Consider the following 27,246-nt stretch of genomic DNA (forward strand, 5'->3'; position numbering starts at 1 on the left):
TCCTTATAACTAAGGCCTCGAATGATAAGTAGTCATTATCTGAAAAGAAATTATTATCCATCTAGAAATCCCAGTGTATTATTATGTCAAACTAGCACTACAGGTTCACATAGGAAAACTCCCCTTCCTCAGCTCCAAACATACAGTAATGATACCTAAACCATAAAACATACTTTAAAAAATTAAAACACAACCACAATTGTTTAAAAAAAAAGAAAAAGAGAGAGAAAGAGGCCAATGGGGCTGAAACAAAAAAAGAAATTTAGCAATAGAAGGACCTAAAGCCACTCACCTACTAGGAAGCAAGCAGAGGCAGCCAGAAGTTCAACTCCTATGGGGCACCATAAACCAATAATATCAACTGTATGGCAGAGTAGCAAAATTAGGTCATTGCAGGAACCCAAGAGGTGAGGCAGGGACTTCCCGCCTGTGATTAATGACTTAAAAATGCTACAATGTGGGGCCAGCCCCATAGCCTAGTGGTTAAGTTTGGCACACTCCAGTTCAGCGGCCTGGGTTCACTTCCCAGGTGCTGACCTACTCCATTTGTCAGTGGCCACGCTGTAGTGGTGACCCATATACAAAATAGAGGAAGCTTGGCACAGGTGTTAGCTCAGGGCGAATCTTCCCCCGGTGAAGAGAGGAAGATTGGCAACAGATGTTAGCTTGGGAAAATCTTCCTCAGCAAAAAAGAAAAAAAAAGCTCTGAGGAACACACAAAGCTGAGACTGGCAACTGAGGTGCTAACAGAGTGGTAGGAAGTAGTAGAGATAGCTATGCAACAGAGACTTGTATCATGCCACCCACTGGCTCAAAACCTGGACCTTTGGTATCCTCATGGAACAAAAGCCCCAACCTGCCAAAATAAGAACTGATTCTGAACTGGGAAGCTGATCAAATAAAACATAATCCAGCCGAACCTAAAAGGGATGAGCATAGCAAATAGTATAACTATGAATTTTCCCATTTAAGTTAAGCTTGCACCAAGTTAAAAGTCCAAGCCTATGAAAAAAATCTTGGAAAAGGTAGTAAACAAATTCAACAAAGGTGAGGTTCCAGTCCCAGAGAAATACGGTAATTTGCAAACGGACTTTAAAATAAATGTTTAGCATCCTCAAAGAACTAAAGAAATAAGCTTATGAAAAGCAAGAACAAGAGGTTATAAAAGAAAAAAGACGTGAATCAGAAAAGGTAGATATTAAAAAAGAGAAATCCTATAAATCAAGACTATAGACTCTGAAATAAAATCTTAAAAGACAGCATAAACCCTAGACTGGATATGGCCAAGAAACTAATGAGTGAATTTTAAGATGTTTCTGAGGAATCGACCCAGAATGAAACACTGGGAGATAAAGATAAAGAAATTGACAAAATGAGAGGGAAGTTAAGAGACCTGGGGAATATAATTAGAAGCTCCAACCAAAGCCTAATCCTAATAGTGGTTCCAGAGGCAGAAAATAGTGAGTATAGAAGAGTACTAATGACCAAGAAATATATATATATACCTCTGAAATTTTATACTAATTTAAACCATTATATAATAGTGGTGGCAAAAGAAAGTCACTTGCATATACACTAAACTAAGAGTTTACCACCTACAGACTCTGAAAAGAGAAAATAATTACAAGAAATAACTATAAGGAAATATAGAAAATTATAAACTTCAAGATTTTTAAAAAATCTAAAGAGTCCCTCCCAGTTAAAGATAGTCAATTGAATATAAGCATTCACTTCTGCTTCATTCTGAAACCCCACTAAAGTGACAGTAAAAGGATTTATTTTAATTCACAAACCAAAAGGACAAAGAGAAAGGGAGATGTGACAAAGAAACAACATTTCACAAAACACTTCCAACCCTATTTGTCCTCAGAATACAAGAAATTAGATCTGTATCCTCCAAGGAAGACACTTAGAATATCCATTTCTGTTGAACCTTCTCAGGCAAGAGAAAGTACCTAAAAATATTGACATCATAGTTCTCAAGAAAACAACCTCAGCAAATAATATACCTCCTCACTCAGCATTTCCAATCAGTTTTTAATTTTCTGCTCTCAAATAGGAACAAAGAAGCAAAGAACAAAAGACCCATGAGGAAAGCCTCCAACATTAAAGATAAACAACAAAAGCAAATTTTTAAAAAAGAAATTTGGAGACAAAACACTCTTCAATGAGAAGAACAGCACAAAAAGTTATATCATTAATAACACTGAAGAGATCAGACAAGATACTCCATCTAGGAAAAAAGAACAAGTTTCTATAAGAAAAGATAATTCAAAGAATAACTTTTAAGAAGCTATTATAAATTAAAATCACAATAGAGGAAATAAAAAACTCAACAGAAGTGTTGGCAGATAAAGTTGAACATACCTCCCGAAATATAGAACATTTAGACAGGAGATGATAGACAAAAAATGTAAGGAAATTACAAAATCAACCTTAGAAGGCTAACATTTAAATAGTAGAAGGGAAGAGGAGGCAGAGAGCTAGGGAGCTGAGAGTGGGAGGGGTAGAGGGAGAGGGAGAAAATGGCAAGAAGTACATTATCAATGAAATAATTAAAAAAAAATTCTCAGAATGGAAAAGCCAATTGAGTACTCAGGACAATGTGTGGAGATAGATCCATAAGAAGACACAACATTGTCAGAACAACTAGGGGTGAAAAGAATATCCTAGATGTTTCAAGAGAAAGAGAGACAAAGTTGAGTACAGATGTTTAGGAATCAAAATGGCTTCAGACATCTTAACAGCAATTCTGGAAACTAGAGGGGACTGGATTAATGCTTTCAAACTTCTGAGGGGAAATAATTTCCAATCTAGAATTCTATACCTAAACCAACAATGAACTGTAAGTGTAGAATAAATAAATTTTTGAACAGCAGTTTCTCAACAGTATTTACCCCCACCTATGCACACTTTCTCCAAAAAGCCCCACCAATGTGAGAATGTGCTCAAACAAAAATGAAGAACAAATGAAGAAACAGGGAATCCAACTGAAGAGAAAGGGGAGGGGAATAAAAGGATGGTGATGGAGATTCCAGGACAACAGCTGTGAACAAAGCAGAGTGAGAAACCAGTCCAGATTGTAGCACAGCAGAAAAGAGTCAAGGAGCAATTTCAAGAAGATAAAATGAATAAAATATCTTATATGTCTGAATGTACTGAGAAAAGATGTAGACAACTGATAGTTTGAGCTTGGATTAGTGTTAAGTACATGAAAAATAAGCACATATTGGAAAGGTAATTATTCCAAGGAAAACAAAACAAAAATATGTGCATTAAAGGAAAATTAATAATAATATATATGGTAGTCAGAATAATTGCCTTCAAAAGACATCAACATCCTAATCCCCAGAACCTGTGACTATGTTATGTTACAGGGCAAAGTGCGATTAAGGTAGCAGGTGGAATTGAGGTTACTAATCAGCTAACCTTAAAATAGGGAGATTATTCAGGGTTATCTGGGTGGGCCCAATATTATCACAAAGGTCCCTAAAAGTGGAAATGGGAGGCAGAAGAATTAGTGTCAGAGTGATGCAATATAAAAAAGACTTGACCTGACATTGCTGACCTTGAAGATGGAGGATGGGAGCCACGAGCCAAGGAATATGGGTGGCCTCTAGAAGCTCGAAAAGGCAAAGAAATAAATATTCCCCCAGAGTTTCCAGAAAGGAACACAGCCTTGCCAACACCTTCATTTTAGCCCTGGAAAACCTCCAGAACTATAAGAAGATAAATTTGTGTTGTTTTAAGCCACTAAGTTTGTGGCAATTTGTTACAGAGCAATAGAAAAATAATACAATATATTATCTGGCTCAGCTATGAATGGCATTAACACAGTCATAATAACATAAACAAAAAAATTAAATCAATATTATGCTGCAATTAAACAAAGAGTATGGGGGTGGAGGAAGAAACTTGTATATGTTGTACAAGTAGGGGTTTTAAAAGTACCTAAATCTTTATCTTCCAGGGTGGGAAATTAACACTAAGTGCCTAAACATTTAAAATTAAGAAGGATCAATATAAGCATATTATTTAGGGATAGGACATAAATCCAAAAGGATCATCTGAAAGGGTTAAAAATTGTTGCTTCTGGGAAGAGGGCAGGGAGCTACTGTTGTTCTTTTTAACAAATCTTAGAGAAATGCTTGACTATAAACTAAGTCCTCATATAATTTTGATAAAGATCAAAACAAATTATTTAAAATCATAACAGAATATTACGAATAGCATTAGGTCATTACATTCAAAAATAGAATAAATGGATAATTTCCTATGAAAATAACAGAAGAAATAGCAAACTAGAACAGAAATTGAACCAGGAGGTTAAATATAAAATTCCCCTCCACACATCCTGTAGTAAAGGGGGAATGGGATCACATTGGAATCAAAAGTTAGTTTTATTAACCTATCATTAAAGTTAACCTTACCTTCTGCAAACTGTTCCAGAAATTAGAAACAGATGAAAAGCTATATAACCCATTTTGCGCACTTAATGTAAGATTGATTTCAAAATTCAACAGAAACAATAAGATCAATTTATGAGCATAGATAAATTTTTAAGGGAAAACATAAATAAACACCACTACATATAACCCATAATCAAGTAGATTTCTCCCAGAAATGAAAGAACAGTTCAATATCAAATAATCTATCAATTAAATTCACAATTCTGTAAAAGAAGAAAGGGACAAAATAGGCTGAATTACCTACAGTAATTTAAAAAATATATTAACATATCAAAAGAAGTATATGAACATCTCAATAAATGAAAAAAGCATGCAGTGAAATTTTCCTCCCATTCATGATAAAATCTTAGCATAATAGAAATAAAAGGGAACTTCCTTCATTTGATGAAGAATATCTACCAAAAACCTACACCAAATGCTATACTTAATAGAGACACCTTAGAAACAATCTCACTCAAGCCAGGAACAAAAATAGGACTGTTTCATCCCTATCACTAAGCTATATTATATTGTATGTCCTAGCCAAAACAATAAGAAAAGAAATATACATCAATATAAGAATTTTAAAAGAAAGACAAAATTATTGATATTTGCAGGAGATATGAAAAAACAGAAAATTCAAAAGAATCAATAGCAAATTATAAGAATGAATACGAATCTTCCAAGCTGCTAGATATAAGACCAACTTACATATATCAATTAGAAAATCTAACAGAAAAAGAATCCCAATTAACATGGCCTTAAAAATAAAAGGCATTTATCAAAAATTATCAAATTCAGCTAAATAAGTGCATATAGGAGTATTTATAGCATTAAATACTTATATTAGACAATAAAAACTCAAATCAATGATCTAAGAATCCACCTTAAGAAACTTGAAAATGAAGAGCAAATTAAACCAAAAGCAAGCAGAAGGAAGGAAATAATAAAGATAGAAGAATTTAATGAAATAGAAAAAAAGGAAAAAAATTTATGAAACTAAAAGCTGGTTCTTTGAAAAGATAATAAAATAAGTAAACTTCTATACAAACTGATAAAAAGAAAAGGAGAGAAGGTAAAAATTACCATTATCAGTAATGAAGACAAGTATGTTACTACAGATCTTACAAACATTAAAAGGATAATAAAGAAATATTATGAACAAATGTATGGAAATAAACTTAATAATGTAGATGAAATGAACAAATTCCCTGAAAGACATAAATCACCAACTCTCACTCAAGAAGGAACAGATAACCTGAACAGCCCTTTATTAAAAATTAAATTCATATGGGGCTGGCCCGGTGGCCGAGTGGTTAAGTTCGCACGCTCCGCAGCAGGCGGCCCAGTGTTTCGTTGGTTCGAGTCCTGGGCGCGGACATGGCACTGCTCGTCAGACCACGCTGAGGTGGCGTCCCACATGCCACAACTAGAAGAACCCACAACGAAGAATACACAACTATGTACCGGGGGGCTTTGGGGAGAAAAAGGAAAAAATAAAATCTTTTAAAAAAAAAATTAAATTCATAGTTAAAAACATTACCATAAAGAAAATTCCAAACAAGAAAACTCCAAAAAGCCCAGATGGCTTCACTAGTGATTTCTACCAAGCACTTAAAGAAGAAACAGTACCAATTCTACACAAACTTTTCCAGAAAATAGAAGAGAAAGAAACACTTCCTAACTCATTATATGAGGCCAGAATATCTCTTTACAAAAACCAAACAAATACAAGAAAATAAAATTGAAAGTCAATATCTCTCATGAACATAGACACCAAACAATCTTACCAAAATGTTAGCAAACGGAATCCAGAAATATATAACAAGGATAATATGCCATAACCAAGTAGAGTTTTATCCTGGGAATGTAAAGGTAGTTTAACACCTGAAAAACAATCACTGTAATTCACCATATCAACAGACTTTAAAAGATCATTTCAATAGATATAGAAAAAGCATCAGAAAAGTCCAACATATATTCATGATAAAATCTCTTAGCAAACAATGGATAGAAGGGAACTCTCTCATGTAAGAAAAATCTAAAGCTGACTTTATATTGAATGGTAAAAGACTAAATACTTCCCCCAATAAGATCAGGAGCAAGGCAAGGAGATCTGTTCTAACCACTTCTGTTCAACATTCTATTAGAGGTCCTATCCAGTTCAAATACAGCAAAACAAAATGAAACAAACAAACAAAAAGCACACAAACTAGAAAAGAGGAAATAAAGCTGTCTTTATTCCTAGACTACATAATTATCTACATAGAAAATCCCAAGAATCTTTTTTAAAAAGCTGCTAGAATTAATGTTTTGTAAGGTGATAGGCTACAAAGTCAATATATAAAAATTAATTGTATTTTTGTACAGAAATTCAAAAGTTGAAATTTTTAAAAATTCCATTTATAATAACATAAAAAATGTAATACTTAGAATAAATTTAACAAAATATAGGCAAGACCTATACACTAAAAACTATAAAAACATTGTTGAGAAAATGTAAAGAAGAATAAATAATGAAAAGATATACCATTTTCACGAATCAGGAAACTCAAGATTGTTAAGATGAAATTTCTTCTGAAACTGCTGCATAAATTTAATTCAATCCCATTAAAACTTCCAGCAGGATTTTTTGAGAGAAATTGATCAGTTGGTTATAAAATGTATACGGAAATGCAAAGGATCTAGGATAGCCGAAATATACTTTTTTTAATGAAGAACAAAGTTGGAGGATTCACAATACCTTATTTCAAGATTTACTATAATGCTATAGCACAGTTTCTCAACCCCAGCACTATTAGCATTTTGGGCTAGATAACCCTTTGTTGTGGGAGGCTGCCTGGCTTCTACTTACTAGATGCCAGTAGCAACCCCCTTCAGTTGTGACAATCAAAAATATCTCCAGACATTGCCAAAGGTCCCCTGGGGTGGGGGTGGAATTGTCCCAGTTGAACTACACTGAACTACAGTAATTGATACAGTGTGATAATGTTGCAAGGTTACACACATGGATCAAAGAGACAGAATAGAGTCCAGAAGTAGACCCACACATATATGGTCAATTGACTGTGGACCAAGGTGCCAAGATAATTCAATGAGCAAAGGATAGTCTTGTCAATGAATAGTGAAGGAAAAATTGGACATCCATATGAAAAAAATATATATATGCCTGGAAATTTACCTTGCCCCAAAGACAAAAGTCATCTAGACATGCTTTAAAGATATAAATCAAAGAACTAAAACTATAAAATTCTAGAAGAAAACAAATGAGAGGATCTTTTTGAACTTAGTTAAGGCAAAGACTTCTCAGAAAACAAAAGGTAAAAGTCATAATAGAAAACCCACATAGAAAATAAAGACCAGTCACAGAATGGGAGAAAAATATTTTCAAAATGCATATCTTCTAAAGGAATATAATACATATATCATATAAACTTATAAATTATATATATATATAAAATCTTAAAACTCAGTAAGAGGAACACAAATATCCCAATATTAAAACAAGCAAACAATCTGAATGGACATTTCTACAAAGAAGATATACAGATGGCCAATAAGCACATGAAACATGTTCAGCATCATTAGTCATAGGGATATGCAAATTAAACCACAATGAGCTACCACTACACATTCAACAGTATAGCTAAAATAAAGACTGACAAGGCAAGATACAAAGTTAACATACAACGGTCAATCACTTTCCTATACACCAGCAATCAACAGTTGAAATTTGAAATAAAAAACACAGCACTATTTACATTAGTACCAAAAGATGAAGTACTTATACATAAATCTAAAAAAAATACATATAATATCCATATGAGGAAAACTACAAAACACTGACGAAGAAAATAAAAAAATATCTAAATAAATGGAGAGGTATTACATGTTAAAGGATAGGAAGATGCAATATTGTTAAGTTCAGTTCTTGCCAACTTGATCTATACATTCAACACAATGCCAATCAAAATCCCAGCAAATTATTTTGTGGATATCAACAAACTGATTCTAAAGTTTATATGGAAATGCAAAAGACCCAGAATAGTCAAACAATACTGAAGAAGAGTAACATGGCTGAAGGACTGACATAACCCAAATGCAAGAATTATTATAAAGCTACAATAAACAAGGCAGTGTGGCATTGGTGAAAGAATAGACAAATAGATCAATGGAATAGGATAGAGACGCCAGAAATAGATCCACACAAATATATTCAACTGATCTTTGATAAGGGAGCAAAGGTAATACTATGGAAAAAGGATGCTCTTTTCAACAAATGGTGCTGGAACAACTGGACATCCACACGTACAAAAATGAATCTAGACCCAGACCTTACAACTTTCACAAAAATTAATTCAAAATGGATCACAGACATAAATGTAAAATGCAAAACTATAAAATTTCTAGAAGATAACATAGGAGAAAATCTACATGACCTCGGTTTTGGTGATGACTTTTTAGATACAATACCAAAAGCATGATCCATGAACCAAAAAAGTGATAAGTTGAACTTCATTAAAATTAAAAATGTTTGATCTGCAAAAGACGCTGTTAAGAGAATGAAAATACAAGACATAGACTGAGAGAAAATATTTGCAAAACACATATGAGAAAGGATTCATATCCAAAATATTCAAAGAACTCTTAAAACTCAAAAATAAGAAAACAAACCACTCAGTTAAAAATGGGCAAAATATCTGGACACCTCAGCAAAGAAGATATATGAATGACAAAGAAGCACATGAAAAGATGCTCAACTCATATGTCATTCAGGAAATGCAAAGAAAAACAACAATGAGTTGCCACTACACATCTATTACAACAGCCAAATCCCAAACACTGACAACACCAAGTGCTGGTGAAAATGTGGAGCAACAGGAACACTCAATCATTGCTACTGGAAATGCAAAATGGTATAACCACTTTGGAAGACAGTCTGGCAGATTTTTACAAAGCTAAACATAGTCTTACCATATTATCCAGCAATTGCGCCCCTTAGTATTTACCTAAATGAGTTGAAAATTTATATCCACACAAAAACCTACACATGATGTTTATAGCAGCTTTATTCATAATTGCCAAAACTTGGAAGCAACTACAATGTCTTTCTATGGTAAATGGGAAAAAGAGACTGCGGCTCATCCAGACAATAGAATATTATTTGTCAATCAAAAGAAATGAGAGATCAAGTCATGAAAATGCATGCAAGATTCTTAAATACACATTGCTAAGTAAAAAAACCCAGTCTGAAAAGGCCACATGCTGTATTATTCCAACTATATGACATTGGGGAAAAGGCAAAACTAAGAGACAGTTACAAGATCAGTGGTTGCCAGGGGTTCAGGGGAGAGAGAGGGATGCGTAGGTGGAGCACAGGGGATGTTTAGAGCAGTGAAATATTCTACATGACACTATAATGGTGAATATATGAAATACATTGGTCAAAACTCATGTAACTGTAGAACACAAAGAATGAACACAAATGTAAACTATGGACTTTAGTTAATAATAACTATATATCAATATCTGTTCATCAATTATTAAAAATGTACCACATTAACAAAGGTGTTAATAATAGGGGAAACTGGGGATAGGTGGGGATACAGTAACTCTCTATACTTTCCATCCAACTTTTTTGTAAATCTAAGATGCTCTAAAGATAAAGTTTATTAATTAAAAAAAAAAGACAAAATACCAAGTGCTGGTGGAGATGTTGAACAACTAGGACTCTCATACACTGCTACTGGGAATACAAAACAGTATAGCCACTCTGGAGAACAGTTGGCCGTTTTATATAAAGTCAGACATTCATTTCCCATATAACCCAGAAATTCCCCTCATAGATATTTACCTAATTATAAATGCAAATATACGTGCAAACAAAAACCTGTACAAGAACATTTATAACAGTATTACTTGTAATAACCAAAAAGTGAAAATAACTCAAATGTCCAACAACTAGTAAATAGATACACTTCTCAGCAGTAATCCATTAACTACTGCGGCCAGCCTGGTGGTGCAGCAGTTAAGTGCGTGCGCTCTGCTTCAGCGGCCCTGGGTTTTCCGGTTCGGATCCCAGGCACAGACCCACACTCCACTTATCAAGCCATGTGTGGCAGGCATCCCACACATAAAGCAGAGGAAGATGGGGCATGGATGTTAGCTCAGGGCCAGTCTTCCTCAGCAAAAAGAGGAGGATTGGCAGCAGATGTTAGCTCAGGGCTAATCTTCCTCAAAAAAAAAAAAGAAAGAAAGAAAAAACTAACTACTGAAACATGCAACAACATGGATGAATCTTAAAAATATGTGCTAAGTGAAAGAAGTTAGACACAAGAGGCTACACACTATATGATTCCATTTATGTGATATTATAGAACAAGCAAAATGATAAAGACAGAAAACAGATCAATCGTTGCCCAGGGTTCTAAGTAGGGGAAGAGAATTGACTGCAAAGGGGGACAAGTGAAGTTCTTGAGGTGAGGGAAAATTTTTACATCTTTGTCATTGTGGTAGTTGTACTTATATGATCACATATGTTTGCCAAACCTCTTCAAAATGTATACTTTCAAAGGGTAAATTTTATTTTATGTAAATTATACCTTACTAAACCTGACTGGGAAAATAAAAGATGCCCAGGAATATGTCTTATATGTAAGAGTATTATTAATAAAATTACAAACCTTTCTCAAAGATTATAAAAGTAGACTTGAATAAATGCAAAGATACAACGTATTCATAAATGGGAAATCTCTATCAAAAAGATGTCAATTCTTCCACAAATGATTCTACAGATTCACTAAAATTCCAAGAAAAACCAAATGATTTTTTTTCAAATTTGGAAATCTTATTTTAAAATTAAGCTAAGGGCCAAAAATAATCGACAATTCAGAAAGAACAAGAAAAGTGGTGTGGGTAACAGCAGAGAGTGAACAATAACTTGACCTTACAGATCTCAAGATTCATAATTAAAACAACACAAGTGTAGACAAATGAATTAATGGAGCATATAGACAGTCTAGAAAGAGACTCAAGCATTATAGAAACTAGGTAAAACGATGGAGTTTGCATTCTAAATCAGTCGTGTATAAATGATATTAAAACAAATGGTATTTGACATAGAAAAATATCGACCCATATTTTACATCACTTGCCAAAATAAAATCCATATGGTTTTAAAAAGTAAATGTAAAGAAAAATTCTAAGATACTTCAAAGAAAATTTGGAGAACATTTTTTATGATCAAGGGATGAGAACATTTTTTTTTTTTTGAGGAAGATTAGCCCTGAGCTAACTGCTGCCAATCCTCCTCTTTTTGCTGAGGAAGACTGGCCCTGAGCTAACATCCATGCCCATCTTCCTCTGCTGTACATGTGGGATGCCTACCACAGCATGGCTTGCCAAGTCCGCATCCGGGATCCAAACTGGTGAACACCGGGCCACCGAAGCAGAACATGCGAACATAACTGCTGCGCCACCGGGCTGGCCCCGAAAATATTTCTTAAACATGACACAAAAGTCACAATTCATGAAGGACAAGATTTGTAAATTCATCATGAAAATTTAAAACTTCTGTATGATAAAGGACCCATAAACTAAATAGAAAGCCGAGGTGACATAGTAGAATCAGATATATGCCACATGTATAACTTACAAATAATTAGTATCCAGAATATATAAAGAACTCTTATAAATCAGTAGGTAAAAAGCAACGAAACAGAAAAATGAGCAAATGCGAGTGGCTCTGGGTGCTGTGTTTTACAAGGACACGGAGAAAAACGAATGGGGGAGACATAAGGGAAGGTAAAGTTTATCTGCAACGTTTTATTTATTTCATTAAAATGTATCTGAAGCACAAATGACAAAACGCTAATACTTTTTCATTCTGGAGCAGTATGTATGTGGTTATTTGCTCATTGTTTTAGATGCTTCTCTGAGTTTCTTTCTAAATATTTTAAATTCTTCAAAATTAAAAAAAAAACAAGAAAATGAACTTGTAAACTATAAATTTATAATAAATTTGAGAAAAAAATAGAAGTTAAAATTATAAATAGCAATTTCCCTGTATACCAGTCATAATAAATTAGTGGAAATAATGATGGAAAAATCCCCTTCACAAAATTAAAAGCATAAAATAAATGTTACTGCCATTATATACTCTATACAGTAGACAAATTGAGGCTTAGAGACTACACAGCTAGTAAGTAGAAGAGCTGAAGTAACAAAAATTACTTTAAATTACAATAATACTTAAACTTCATAACTAGGACAAGAAGAGACAGACTAAAAGAAATGGAAAATAGATAAATCCCAAAGAGAACCTACTATATATAACAATTTATATATGTTAAATGTGGCATCACAGAATTATGAATTACGAATTATTCAGTATTTGGTACTGTGAAACAATTGAAGGGGAAAACAATTTGGAAAATTACCTCACACCACACACCAAAATAAATTCCAGGGCGATGAAACAATTAAAAATAAGAAATAAAAGCTAAAACAAAATCCATTTAAACACTTACGGGGAAAAACTTCTTAAAAATGAAGTCCTCAGAAAAAATTACAAATGAAAAGATATATATAATTACATAAAAGTTAATTCGTGCATAAAAGTCAATTTAAAGCACAAACTTGAAAAATATTTCCCCTATATACCACAGAAGAAAGGTCTAATATCTACTAAATGTATGCATACAAATGAATAAGAAACACGCAAGTTCTTGATAGAAAAATATATACAGGTCATAAATATATGGTCATAGGAAGGAAATAAAAGTGACCGAGAAACACAAGAAAGTATTCATGCTCACCATAACAAGAGAAATATATTAAAACAGTAAGATACCATTTTGCGTCTATCAGATCGGCAAAGATGTTAAAAGAATTACAATAGTCAGCACTGGCATCGTAGAAGCAGAAATCGGCTGTCTTTACAGTAGGACAACTTCACATATATATCAAGAGCCTTTAAAAATTTAATATCCCTAGGCCCACTAACACCTCTTATAAAAACTCATCTTAAGAAAATCATTCATTCAACAAGTATTAAGTAAGAATCTACAATGTGTCAGATATTGTTCAAGGTACTGGGAGATACAACGGTGAACAAAATAGAGAAAAATCCCTGTGCTCAAGGGGCTTACATTTCAATTTAAGGATCCAGACAATAAATAAGTAAAATATCTAGTCTATAAGGTGATGATACAGATCATGGAGGACAAAATAAAGCAAGAAAGGAGAATAGTGAGTGTTGGGGGAAAAGTGTTTACATTTTTATGTGTGGTCATTAGAGAAAACCTCACCAAGGTGACATTTGAATAAAGACCTGTAAGAGGTGAGGTTCAAAGAAGCAAAGATTTATGTATAGAGGTGTACATTACAGGGCTATTCATGATAACTTACAAGTGAAAATAATTTAAATGACCAATACGGGATCTGTTAAATAATGGTATAAATTGTACAACTGAAAATTATGCAGCCATCAAAAATTCTTTGAAGGCTGTTGAATGACATGGGGAAATGCTCACAATAAAATAGCAATGGAGAAGCCAGATATAAAATAGTACATATAAGATATGATCCCAATTATGTAAACATGGAAACACATCTGGAAGGAAGGAGAGCAAGTTATCTTTGGACTAGGTATTTAGAAGTGATTTGTGTTAACTTCTCTCTGTTTCCCAAATTTTCTACTATGAGGCTGTTTTATTTTATAACTAGGAAAAAAACAGTTTAAAGGTAGATATTACACCCTTAAGGTAGATGAATAAATATACAAATTTTTTCAAATGGCAGTGCTGGTCAGCCATGCCTAGAGTCCTGGGTCCAGATTCGGACACTATGTATTAAGGGTGACACTGAAAACTGAAGCATCTCTTATAGAAGATACTCAAAATATACGCCATGTGAGCTCAAAAATTGGGAGTATATGGACTGGAGAAAAGATAATAAGAAGAACAAACTATCTTTAAACTTCTGAATGGCTAGTACAGGGAAGGGAAATGGAAATTACTCACCATTGCTATTGCTCCAAGGAGCAAGACCAATGGGGTGGATTCAGAAGTCAGATATCAGGCCAGTATGAAGAACTTGCTAACAGTCACAATTGTCATCAGGTGGTGTTAAGCAACCTTTCCTGGAACTACGCACACTGAAAATAGATGACCATATGTACTGGGTGATAAGACTGCCATCACAAGATTGGTAAGGACCCTGCTATTTCTGAGCTCCTCTTGCACTATTTTAAAAAGTTATTTTATGCTATGATCACTAACATAATTCCATCCCCATGCCCTCTCCTTCCCTTGAAAAAGTCTATATAATACTTGACTCCTTTTAAAAAACCATTTTTGAAAGAGAAAAGCACCCTTAAAAACATATACCCTGGAGATGTTTATTCTTCCTTCTGTGTATGGTGAGAAGACATACTGTGTACAAACATCAATAACTTTAAAATCATGTTTTAAGTATAAAAAATGTTTTTTCTATTACTAACCAATATTTCTCTTTACTGTAGATCTTCTCCCTAGGAAGAGACTGCCTGGACCACTACATTTCAGAATACGAGATAATCACCTTCCTCTATTTCGCAGAATACTGCACCATTTTCTTTTCAGTGCCCTTAGTTTATTTCAAAGTAGAAGTAGTGAAAATATCACCCAATATCCAGATTTACTACAGATTTTAGAATACAGTCAGTTCTTTCCTTTCAGGACAGTCACGATTTCAGCAATCACAAGAATGGAACAAGCGAAAGGCCTTCCTGTGATCTCTTCCAAACCCTGTGAATACTCCCCAAATTAGCAATATTCAGAATTCCATATAAAATCCTTTCTGTTGCTTAAATAAGTGGCTGAGCCTGAACTACTTGCACAGGACCATAAGAGTGTAGTATAGACAGAGCACGAACTACAGAACCTTACAGCTGAGAGAGTCGTTATAAATCATCTAGGTTTAGTCCAACACGCCTTATTTCACAGTTATGCAAACTGAGGCTCATATAAGACAAGTGATTTGTCACAAGAAGCTAAGTCAGCACGCGAGCTAGGACTAGAATCTAGACTAGGCTATCTGAAATCCCATTTTAAGAGAGATTTTTAATATCCAATTCTTCATAATATTTTCTTAACAAGTACCTCTTTCTCTAACTTGTTGAATGGGGAGAGTCGGGGATCTGTGAAGAATGCTGGCTCATTGAAAGTTTCAATTAAGCAACATGACATATAACCCAGTTTTCAAGTAAGCCTGGGCTCCCATGGGCATGAGGTTGGAAGGAATCTTACCTTTCCTTACAGCACTATCATCTGCCAAATATCTGCAAAATGGATACGTGTCATCCAATCTTAACTGTTAGCAGGCATTGTAAGCATCAGAGTGGGGAGGACTATTAGAAACTGGGTATCATTTATCAGTACTCAACTCTGCTGAAATGTCTAATAATGTTGACCACACCTTGTTCTTAAAGCAGTACATTTTCCTCTACACACTAATCACAATGTATAACTATATATTTCAATAGTTTGTAGAATAATGTATATCTCCCCATCTAAACCATACGCCCCAAGGTGGTAACAACCATGTCTATTTGCTCACCATTATATTCTCTTCGTAAATGGTATGTATTCAATAAATATTATCCAACCAATGGATGAGGCCTCTCCTCTCTTGGCTCTCTCATAATACTGTACTCTCATAATTTTCCTTTCTCATGTCTGACCTCTCCTCCCTTGTAGCCTTCACACAGGCTTGTCTTTTGTTTTCCCATATCCTAAAGATAAGCATCCCCCAAAGAAGAGACCCTTGGATACCTTTTTTCTACTTCAAGTATTGCCTCTATATCAATGACTCTCAAATCACTCTCTCCAGCTGACTTCTTTCCAGAGCTCCAATTCCACATTTTTTCAGCTGTACTCAGTACCTCTTGCTGGGCTATAGCAATACTAGTACCTGTGTGACCTCAGTCAAATCAAGTCACTCCCCTTCACAGGATCAGTTTGCTCAACCATAAAATGAGAAAGTTGCCCCTCTACTGCACATAGAGCAAAGTCTTCATTTTCTAGGCTAGCATGCAATATTATTTATAGTCAAGCCCTCCACCTATGTTGCCAAACGTTTCTCACATACTTTCACCACACACTTTACTCCAACGCAACTGAGCTCCTCACTGTTCCTCTGCTTTTTTTGGCCTCTGCCTAAAACACCTTTCTCATCCCCTAACCTCTGCATATCCAAAGTCTGTCTAAGCTTTGAAGCCCAGTTCAAACACCACTTCCAGGAAGCTGTCTTTGATCACTTTGGCTGCAAGCCCTTAGCCTCTCTTTTATGGGTGTGGATCTCATTCCTCTAGTATTCTAGTTGTTTGTTTATTTCCTCTCTCTCTTACTTGACTGTGTCATCTTGGAGGGCAGAGGCTATTTCTAAATCAGCCTGTATCTCCCACACTGCCTTTGGTTCATAGTATGCACTTAGTAACATTATACTGAATGGATTCAGTCTAGGCCATATCAGTCACCTGGCTTAAAAGCCTTTAATCAGCCCCTGTGTTTCTGGAATAAAGACCAAAATCCTTACAATGGCCCACTCCAGCCACGTCAGCTTTTGTTCAATTTCTCAAATTCGCTATGCTTCTCCCATTTCAGGGACATTGTACGTGCTCTTACCTACATCTAAAAAAACTGCTCCACCCCCTCCAGCAGCCCCACTTCATCTCCATGTCTCTATACAGCCTTAATATCACTTCTTCAAGGAAGCTTTTCTTAAACCCCAAGCTAGATAGGTTTCCTCTGTTACATACCTTCAGAAACCCACTCCCCCCCTTACTTTTCCTTCATAGCATTTATTGCTGACTGAAACAACACAGTTGTGTGATTATCTGATTTATGGTCTCTTCCACACCAAACTATAAGCTCCAAGTAAGCAAGGACTGTGTCCGTTTGGCTCACCTTTGTATCATATCATCTGCACAGTGCCTAACCACATCACTGAATAAATAGCTGTTGAATGACTGAACTGATGAATGACTGAGTTAAGGGTAAAGACTTGGGGCTTAGAGTGTACAAAATCTTTGTCTGGTTTCCTATAATTCCTTCAAAGGAAAATTGGGATGCCAGGTAGCTCTCCTGGACAGGTAAACTGGCCTTCTATTCACCACAAGAAATTTATAAAATAGGCCTCTAAAATGCTGGAGGGAAACCTTTCTTTAATGAATGTATGGCCCCAAAAAGCATAACTAACACCAAATGGTTTGTTCATTCACTTAACAAACATACACTAGGCATCTACTCTGTGCCACACATTAGGCTAGTGGCTGTTGATACAATAAACTGGACTGATATAGCCCCCTACTTGCTTGGAATATATAATCTAAGAAAGGAATTTATAGAAGCTTTAAAAAAATCTTTATGGCAGTCACAACACCTGAGTAATGCCACTTTGTGAGGATATTAAGTTCTCTATCAAAGGAGAGATTTAACCTGAATGTGAAAGATCATCTGGCAGAGATGATTCAGAAATTATAACTGGGCCCAATCTGGGCCTCTTACGATGGGCATGTAGCCTAGACCAGCGCTGCTCAAAGTGTGGTCCAGAGATCAGTGCCTGTCTGCAAACTTTTATTGCTAGGCAGCAATGACCTAAGTGCAGAAATTGAGAATAAGCACTTACAAAATGTTAGAGCAATTTGAAGAAAATAATTTTACGTCTGTTGAATCTGATAATAAAAATGTGAGTTTATATTTTGTATGTCTTTTCTTTCATTTTCTAGTAATTTGCAGTTAATGTATTTTACTAAATAACAGTCTGTGATGAATTGGAAATTTTAAAAAACTGGTCCTTCACCAAGACAGTTTGAAAAGCACTGGAACAGCAGGTTCAGGATTACCTGGCAGCTTGTTAAAATGCAAAATCTCAGGCCCCACCCCAGACCCTCAAATCATAATTAGCATTTTAACAAGATCCCCAGGGAATTCTTTTGCACATTAAAGTTAGAAAAGCACTGGCCTAGATGATTTCTGAAGCCCCTTAGAACACTGAGATGTTATAATTTACTTCAGCTAGAGAACTGCAGAGCTGAAAGACCCTTGGTGACAGAGTCCACCTCATCATTTTATAGATGGAAAAACTTGGATCCATGAGGTCCATGGAGAATAAGTCATGTGTCTAAGGTAATTGGCAAATTAGCAAAGCTAGGAATAGAACTCAAGTTTTCTAACACCCAAGTCAGTTTCCCATTCTAGCACACTGCATGCTCACTCTTATTCCACCCAATCTCACTTTGTACCAACCCCTCAGTGATGTCATTATTTCTGAGATACTTTCTGATATAACAATTTATTCATCTACCTTCCATATACTGTGTGAACCTTGAATCATACTATTTCAAGTGTCTTCTTTATGAGAATTGCCCTTAATCCCTGCTTCTCAAATCTTACCACATGTCTATTGTCTGGCTGCTATATGGGGCTATTCTGGGGCTTCAGAAGGACTAGCACCAACTAATTTCTGGTCTTTAGGAAAAGAGAGCTTCTTTGTTCCCATCAGTCCACTTGCTATCAGATAGCAAGCTTTACCAAGGAAGAGAACACATACTATCAAGGCTGCTTTAGAAAGCTCAGTACTATCAGTTTGTGGCTGACAAACAAGAGAATGGTGTACTAGGCCATATTAATAAGTCTAGCCTGCAAAATCAGGCAAATGATGACCCTTTACTTGTGGTCTTGGCAGATCTGAAGTTTGAGGGGAGAGGTATGATTACTGTCTTCAACTATCTGAAGAGCTATTATTAAGAAGAAGCAAATTTGTTCCAGATAGGCCCAAAGAACCAATGAATAGAAGTCACAGGGACACAGATCTTGGCTTATAATGGGGATTACTTTCTGACAATCAGAGTTGCTCAAAGATAGAAAGAACAATCTAATAAGCTCTCTGTCACTGCAGGGAGTTCAAATAGAAGTTAGTCAACGAATTGAATGTTTAGGACAGATTCAAGAACTGGGTGAAGTAAAGCTTAATGACCCTTAGAGATCCTTCCAGTTCCAAGGTTTGAATGTTCTAAAATTTTCAGGACAGGGTGACTCCAAGCTGTCAGAAAATAAGAGCAAGATCTGGTCCTAAAAGGAGCAGCCTTTTGCTGGATGTGAGATGGATGAGGCTATGATAGTGGAAAAGTGAAGTCTTTCCCAGCATCCTTTTTAAAGGAAAGCCTTTTGGGCAGCCCCTCCAGGAAACCCAGGTGAGGCTTGGCTCCATGATGCAGCCACTATGCCCCACTCTAAGTTTCCGTTACTGTACACGAAGGCCAAGCTACTACTTTCCAAAAAGATCTCGCCAAGTACTTACATTTGCTTAACAAAGGTGCAAAATTCTCCCCAAGGAGGCAGTAGTGCTTAATGGTCAAGACAATGCCTTCTGGAACCAGGCTGCCTGTGTTTTAATTCCCAATTGGGACCTTTAATTACTCTGTAACCTTGGACAAGTTATTTAACCTCTCTGTGCCTCAGTTTCCTCATTAGTAAACCAGGGATAATAATAGTGTCTGCTTCAAAGGGTTGATGTAAGAATAATACACATTAAACCCTCAGCCTAAGATCCAAAACATACTAAGCAGTCATCAATGTTAGCAATTAGTATTGTTGATGTTATAATTACTACCAGGGGCATGGCAGTGGCGCTAACTCAAAAGGCCCCCATCAAACAGCCTGACCCCTTCCCCTACCAATTCAAAGGGGCTATACCACAAGAGCTTCAGCCCGTCCTTGCATAGCTCCAGACATCCAGAATCTCCAGACCCCCAATAAACCATACCATTCACACCAGGAATCCTGGCTCCTCACCCTGCTCTCTCTAAATCCAACAGCCACCCCTCCCCTAGTCCTCCTGCCTATGCCACCCACAGCCACAGTTAGAGAGGCAGCAAACTGGGAAGCCAGTTCCAGACCAACCATCAAGTGTTTCCTCTCTCCCAAGGACACAGCTGCACCTAATACCATGCCTACCAGTGAGATGGGTGGGGTATCTGAATCCCTGGTCTAGCCTGTCAGCTCAACTACCTGGGATGGGGAGTGGGCAGGTAATGGGCCTTCCCATAGGGAAGCAAGAGAAGCCTCCCAAGTTTGTGAAGGAACTCAGGCCCAACCCCACAATGAGCCCCTTAAAGGAAGGGGGAAGGTCTCAACCTGCTTTCAAAGGAAGCAGTTATTTACAACTTTCTACTCACTTGTATCTGGGGGAGGTAATGGGGAGAAGAGGAAAGGAGCTGCATGGTATTCTCCTTCTTTCTCATTTCCAGCAACAAGAAGCAGCTGCAGAGAAAGAGTTAAAGGAGGAAGGAAGCTCCAGCCATTACCCCATCCCCGTGCCTAGAGCTGTCTGGGGGGTCATGACAGTGCTGTCTGCTCTGGCTGGGGGCCACTCGGTGGCTTTCTGCAGCAGCTGGTGAGCCCCCCAAGCAATTTGCAAGGTCAGTGCTGACCTGCTTCCAAAGAGGAACAAAACAATTCACTGACAATGAAGCAAATCGCGCATACACCACATCGCAACCCCCTCCCCAAATCAGGTTTTACCCTAGTGCCTCCCTGCCCAGATGCTGACTCTGGGCTTCCATCAGCCCCACTGGGGAACCCAGGATAGCATCACAGCTGCAGAGCATGTCTCGCCTCCCCTGCCAACCCAAGGAGACTCTCAGTACGGGGGAGAGATGCTATCGCTAAAGGAGACCTGAGCTTGGGGGAGGGGGAAGGAGGGACGTCTATGTTTCTTACCAAGCGCCACAGTCACTTCCTCGAAGCGGAGAGCAGAGAAGGATGAATGAACTGAAACAAGTTGGAGGTTGAGCCCCCACAGAGCTCGGCTTCCTCTTCTCTTTCTCTGGATCTCTCTCCTGATCCTTCTCTCGTCTGTCTCTGGTTTGCTCGCTAGCTTGCGCGCGCTCACGCTCTCACTCTCCCTCTCTCTCTCCCTCCCCCTCCCTCTCCCTCCCTCTCCCTCTCCCTCCCTCTCCCTCTCCCTCCCTCCCCCTCTCTCTCTCCCTCTCCCTCTCTCTCTCTCCCTCTCCCCCCCAGTCTCTTTTCTTTCTCTCTCTCCCCCTCACTCTCCCTCTCCCTCCCTCTCTCCCTCTCTCTCCTTCTCTCCCTCCTCTCCCTCCTCCCCTCCCCCTCCTCTCCCTCCTCCCCTCCCCCTTTGCTAGATTTGGATTCACCACTGCCTGGTGCTGAGCACGCGGCTCTGTGCTGGGGCTCTGAATACCACGCTGCAAGGCTTTGGATCTGTGGTTGTTTCAGGAAAGACTAAAGTAGTGTTTTATTTTTTAAGGTATCAAGTAGAGAAATACAGGGAAGCTCAGAGAGAAGTGGAGGAGCAGAGGAAGCAAGGGGAAGAGAAAGAGAGCAAAAGAGTAAGAGCAAATAGGAGGATAAAGGAAGTATGGATTATCGTAGCTGATGTGTGATGCTTACTAGCTGCTCCGAGACAGAAGATAAGTGGTCTGTCTCCCTTACATCCCTATAGGCGTGCCTTCTTAGCCCAGGCTCCAAATAAAGGTTTGACAGTCCTGTCTGTTCACATTCCATCTTTGAGGGCAATAATGAGCTAAAAAATGTACATCAAAGAGATTGTCATTCTCACCCGACTAAGAAGAAAATGTTCAGCCACACTGATCTCCTAATGACCTAACTGCCACCCCCACCCCCAACCAAGTAGAAGTGTGGACCCAATTCAGAACTGTCAGCTGGAGCTTCCCTCCAGGCAAAATAGACAAGCAGCAAAACCACAATGCTCTCCTTTTAAAAACTCCTGAAGGGAATGTAGGTGTACATAAGGTCGTGAGCCTACATATGAGTTTGCACAAGGGGGGAGAGGAGACCAAGGCGGGGAAGGAGATTAATTAACTCAAAGTATAAAAGAATTATATTCCCCTTAAGGCAGAAAAACAAACTGAGCAAAGTACAGTAACAATGCAACTGAGGGTGGAAAGAAACCTAGGCTAAGAATAAAGTAAAGGAACTTAGGTTTGAGTCCTGCCTTTGAAAATTACCCCACCCTTACCTTTGACAAGTAACTTCTTTAATCTGGCCTTCATTATCCTCAACAGAAAAATGAATGGCAATGGATATAGATGATCTTGAAAGATCCTTTCAGGCCTAACAATCTAGGCTCTAAAACAGGAAAATCTCAAGTGAAGGAGGAGTTGATCTGTGAAGAGTGAAATACAGACTACCAAATTTCAAAAGTTCTCCAAAGGTAAGTCCCCAAATGGGACCAGAAATCACAGACACAACACTAAATTTTGAGTGTTTCAGGGGCAATGCAAATATGAGCATATCTGTAAAGAGCTGCCCCTATCAAAGAATTCAGCTTCCACATACATATAATGATTAGCATAAAAGTTTTCTTAATCAAACCCCTCATACTGTGATTTCCAGCCCATTTAGTCAGAGAATCAAAATGGTCATTCAGGGCATCTAATTGAACATGAGTTATGTTGGGTGTGTTAAGTATACTTGCCTCAATATATACAGTGACTGGGACATGGAAAGCATTTAAAAATTTTCCCACAGTGTGCTAATTCTACTTAAACTACTAGCCTGTTGGGGTTTTCCCTTCTATATTCCTAAGACTCTCTACTCCTGTCCAGTGAGGCACATGTGCCCCACTCTAACTACACTTCTTCAAAAGCATATACCCATACATCGAATATATAGATAGATAGGGATCCATAGGCTCAGAGTCACTAAGCTGAAAGACCCATAAAGACAACCGTCTCATTGTGCAGAAAGAGAAACTAGCCTGCAGAATAAAATATAGCTCACACGTCATAGTAAATCAGTGACAGAATCAAGACCAGCACCCAGACTGCTGACCCCACGTACAGTATTTTTGTCTACCAAAGCAACATGTAAGTTGTACATAAAGCAAGTGTGTATGTGAGCACATAGCTATGCACAATCCTTCCTGAAGAGGTACACAATTTTGTGTGTACATTTTTTTTGCGTAAATGTCCATTGGATTTAATGAATTAGCAAAACTGCAAAAAGAAACGTTATGAACTGGCATAAAGTTGCTGTATTATTTCCTAGGGCTGGCATAACAAATTACCGTAAATTTGGTGGCTTAAAACAACAGAAATTTATTGTCTCACAGTTCTGGAGACCAGAAGTCTGACATCAAGATGCTGGTATGGCCACACTTCCCCCAAAGGCTCTAGAGGAGAATCTTTCCTTGCCTCTTCCAACCTTCGGTGGCTCTTGACATTCCATGGATTGTGGTAGCATCATTCTAATCTCTGCCTCAGTCTTCAAATTGTCTTCTCCTCTGTGTCTCTGTGTGATCAAATTTCCATGTCTTTTCTCTTATAAAGACACCAGTCATTGGATTTAGGGCCCACCGTAAATCTGGGATGATATCATCTCAAGATCTTTAACTAAGTACTTCTGCAAAGACTGGACATCCAAATCAGATCACATTCTTAGGTTCTGAGTGGACATGAATTTTTGGGAGACACTATTCAACCCATTACAGTGGGCAACTTCTATTTTTGTCAAATAAAGATACCATACAAATAAACCACCTAAGGTACCATCAATTTTTAAATATTAAAAAAGATTTAATACAAATAAGTTAGATGAAGACACTCTTATAACAAAAACTATTCTTTAAGTCATACAATTTTAGCTGTGTGGAAAATTAATAGCATTTTCATAAATGTTTTCAGTACATGCAAACCCCAGAAAACCTTACTAGGACCACTTCTGGTAGTGGTAGAGCAGTTTGTATCAAACCAATCCTGCTGCAGATAACAGCAATAAACTCTGAACAAAAATAAACAAAACAACAATCTGAATGTATTGGAAAGTAATCATAAGCAGGAATAAATTAGAAGAGAGTTGACAATTGGAAGAAAGGAACAACACCTAGGTGAGTTTTCCCTTTTTTAGGAATTTTTACCTAAGGGCAGGCCTCAGGCCAAAGTAGTAACTAAAACTCTAGAGAAACTACAGGTGTTGCAGCTGTTAAATGTTTGACAACTGGCTCTCCAGGAAAAAATAAATAAAAGCCTGATTCATAGAATTTCCCAGTTTCCATAGTGTAAATACTCCCACCATGAACAATTCCATCAACGTGAAGTTGGGAAGAGATGTGCACAGTTGGCTTTCACAAGCCATTGCCATTTGGCTACCTAGCACAACTGTTCAGATTCCTAGTGGCTTGAAGAACTAGAAGAAAGTTTAGGATGACCACCGAAGCTGGAAAGGGTGAGAGAATCCAAGAATGATGAGAACTACAGAGTGGAAGACTCCAGTTCTGTGTATAAACTGTCCAGATCTCTGGTGGAACCATAAATTATGCATGCGGGGACAAATCCAAAGAGCCTAAATAAAGCTGAAAGAATTAAACAGAGTTTTTAGTGCTGCCCACCACAAGGGAGAGTTTGGAGTTTCAGTTCAGCCACATTAACTGCCTACTGTAACAAACAAAAAAAAAGCAATACTCTACTGAGAAAGAAAAAAGAATATAGAGATCCTACAATATATCATTCTCAAAAATTTTGGTACACTCCAAAATTACTAGAAAAAAACAAAAACAAAGAAACAAGAAAATATTACCTATACTCAAGAGAAAAGGCAATCAGTGTAAATCAGATGGACCAGATGATGGGAAGGATTTAAAGTCATCTATCATAACTACACTAATGGACATAAAGAAAAATACACTTTTAATAAATGAAAAAATAGAAAATTATAGCAGAGGGCCGGCCTGGTGGTTCAGCGGTTAAGTTTGCACGTTCTGCTTCGAGGCTTGGGGTTCGCTGGTTCAGATCCCAGGTGTGGACTTGGCACTGCTTGGCAAGCCATGCTGTGGCAGGCGTCCCACATATAAAGTAGAGGAAGATGGGCACGGATGTTAGCTCAGGGCCAGTCTTCCTCAGCAAAAAGAGGAGGATTGGCAGTAAATGTTAGCTCAGGGCTAATCTTCCTCAAAAAAAAAAGAAAATTATAGCAGAGATAATGAAACAAAAAGAATCAGATGCAAATTCTAGAACTGAAAATTAAAATATCTGAGGTAAAATTCACTGGGTGGGCTTAACAGCAGATTGAAAATGAAAGAAGAAGAGTAAGTTAACATGAAAACAAATTAATAGATATTATTCAATCTGAAGTACAGAGAGAGAAACGATTGAAAAAGATTAACAGATCCTCAGTAATCTGCTGGATAATATCAAAGTTCTAACATATATGTAATTGGAGTCTCAGAAGGCAAAGAACAAAAGAAGAGGAAGAAAAATATTTAAAAAATAATGCCTGAAATATTTCCAGATATAATGAAACATAAATTTACAGATTCAAGGAGCTCTGTGGGGGCCAGCCCAGTGGCGCAGCAGTTAAATTCACATGTTCCGCTTCTCGGCGACCCGGGGTTCACCGGTTTGGATCCTGGGTGGGGACATGGCACTACTTGGCATGCCATGCCGTGGTAGGCATCCCACATATAACGTAGAGGAAGGTGGGCATGGATGTTAGCTCAGGGCCAGTCTTCCTCAGCAAAAAGAGGAGGATTGGCAGCAGTTAGCTCAGGGTTAATCTTCCTCAAAAAGAAAACAAAAGGAGCTCAGTGAACCTCAAGCAGGATACCACACCCAAGTACGGCATAATCATACTATTGAAAATCAAATATAAAGGAAAAATCTTGAAAGAATCTGGAAAATATATATCTTTAAAGTGCTAAAATTTAAGTAAAAAAATCTCTCAATACAGAATTTTACATCCAGCAAAAATATCCTGCATGGATAACGGCAAAATAATGACATTCTCAAATAAATGAACGTAAGGACAGTTTGTCACCAGCATATGTATAGTATCAAAAATACTAAAAGTAATTCTTAAGCCTGGAAGGAAATAATGCCAGATGAAAAGCTGGATCTTCAGGAAGGAATGAAGACCATCAGAAATGGTAATATGTGGATAAATATAAAATAATATTTTTTCTCTTAATTTCTTTAAGATATGTATGAGAGTTTAAAGGAAAAATCATAACATTGTAATATACAGTATATAATATAAATAGATATAATACGCATGACAATTATAACATGAAAGAGGGGCAGGGATAAGCAGAACTATATATTGGCAAGGCCCTTACATTTTCCATGAAGCAGTACAATATTGACTCTAAGCGAACCTTGAAAAGTTATGGGTAGACTTCCAATTTCCAGTTCCCCATGTAAGGAACTTGGAAGTCACCACTCCATCTAACAACCAGTAAATTCTGAACAGACTGAAAAAACAAGAACTCTTAGATATATAAGAGAGGTGAGGACATGGGGCAAATCACTGCCTCTAAGACTGGAGAGATATAGAAGCAAATATAGGGTGTCCCAGCAGAGACCCACTAGCTGAAATTGCCAGGAGACCTAATGCCCAGTAGGAAAACCTGAACTGTAATTGACAAACTGCTTGAGGCTCAGTGAGGACAAGTATGAGAGTTAAAAATTTCAGAGGGACCCAGTAATAGGGGGGCCTCCAGAATTTGTGAGGTTGATCTCCAAGAGTTTGACCAGGTTCTCATAATAAATATCAGATAAGAATCCCATCATGCTGCTTCTGGCACCGGGAGGGGTAAAGGAACCATTTTGAAATACAGTTATTCACCACATAATGACGTTTCACTCAAAGACAGACTGCGTATACGATGGTGGTCCCATAAGATTAGTACCATATAGACTGGGTGTGTAGTAGGCTGTACCATCTAGGTTTGTGTAAGTGCACTCTATGACATTTGTACAATGAAATCACCTAATGAT

At 37.3% G+C, this 27,246-nt stretch overlaps 1 protein-coding gene across 2 annotated transcripts in view; it reads right to left on the reverse strand.

The window, feature by feature from the left end:
- Positions 1-21,369, reverse strand: part of GABRA3 (gamma-aminobutyric acid type A receptor subunit alpha3) — a 219,990-nt gene extending 198,621 nt beyond the window's left edge. For both annotated transcript variants that reach the window (XM_070604459.1, XM_070604460.1), the window contains exon 1: positions 21,212-21,369. The gene's annotated coding sequence lies outside the window, so the exon portion shown is untranslated. The remainder of the gene's footprint in view (positions 1-21,211) is intronic.
- Positions 21,370-27,246: the final 5,877 nt, after the last annotated feature.

This window comes from Equus przewalskii, chromosome X, assembly GCF_037783145.1.
Source record: "Equus przewalskii isolate Varuska chromosome X, EquPr2, whole genome shotgun sequence".
NCBI classification, from domain to species: Eukaryota; Metazoa; Chordata; class Mammalia; order Perissodactyla; family Equidae; genus Equus; species Equus przewalskii.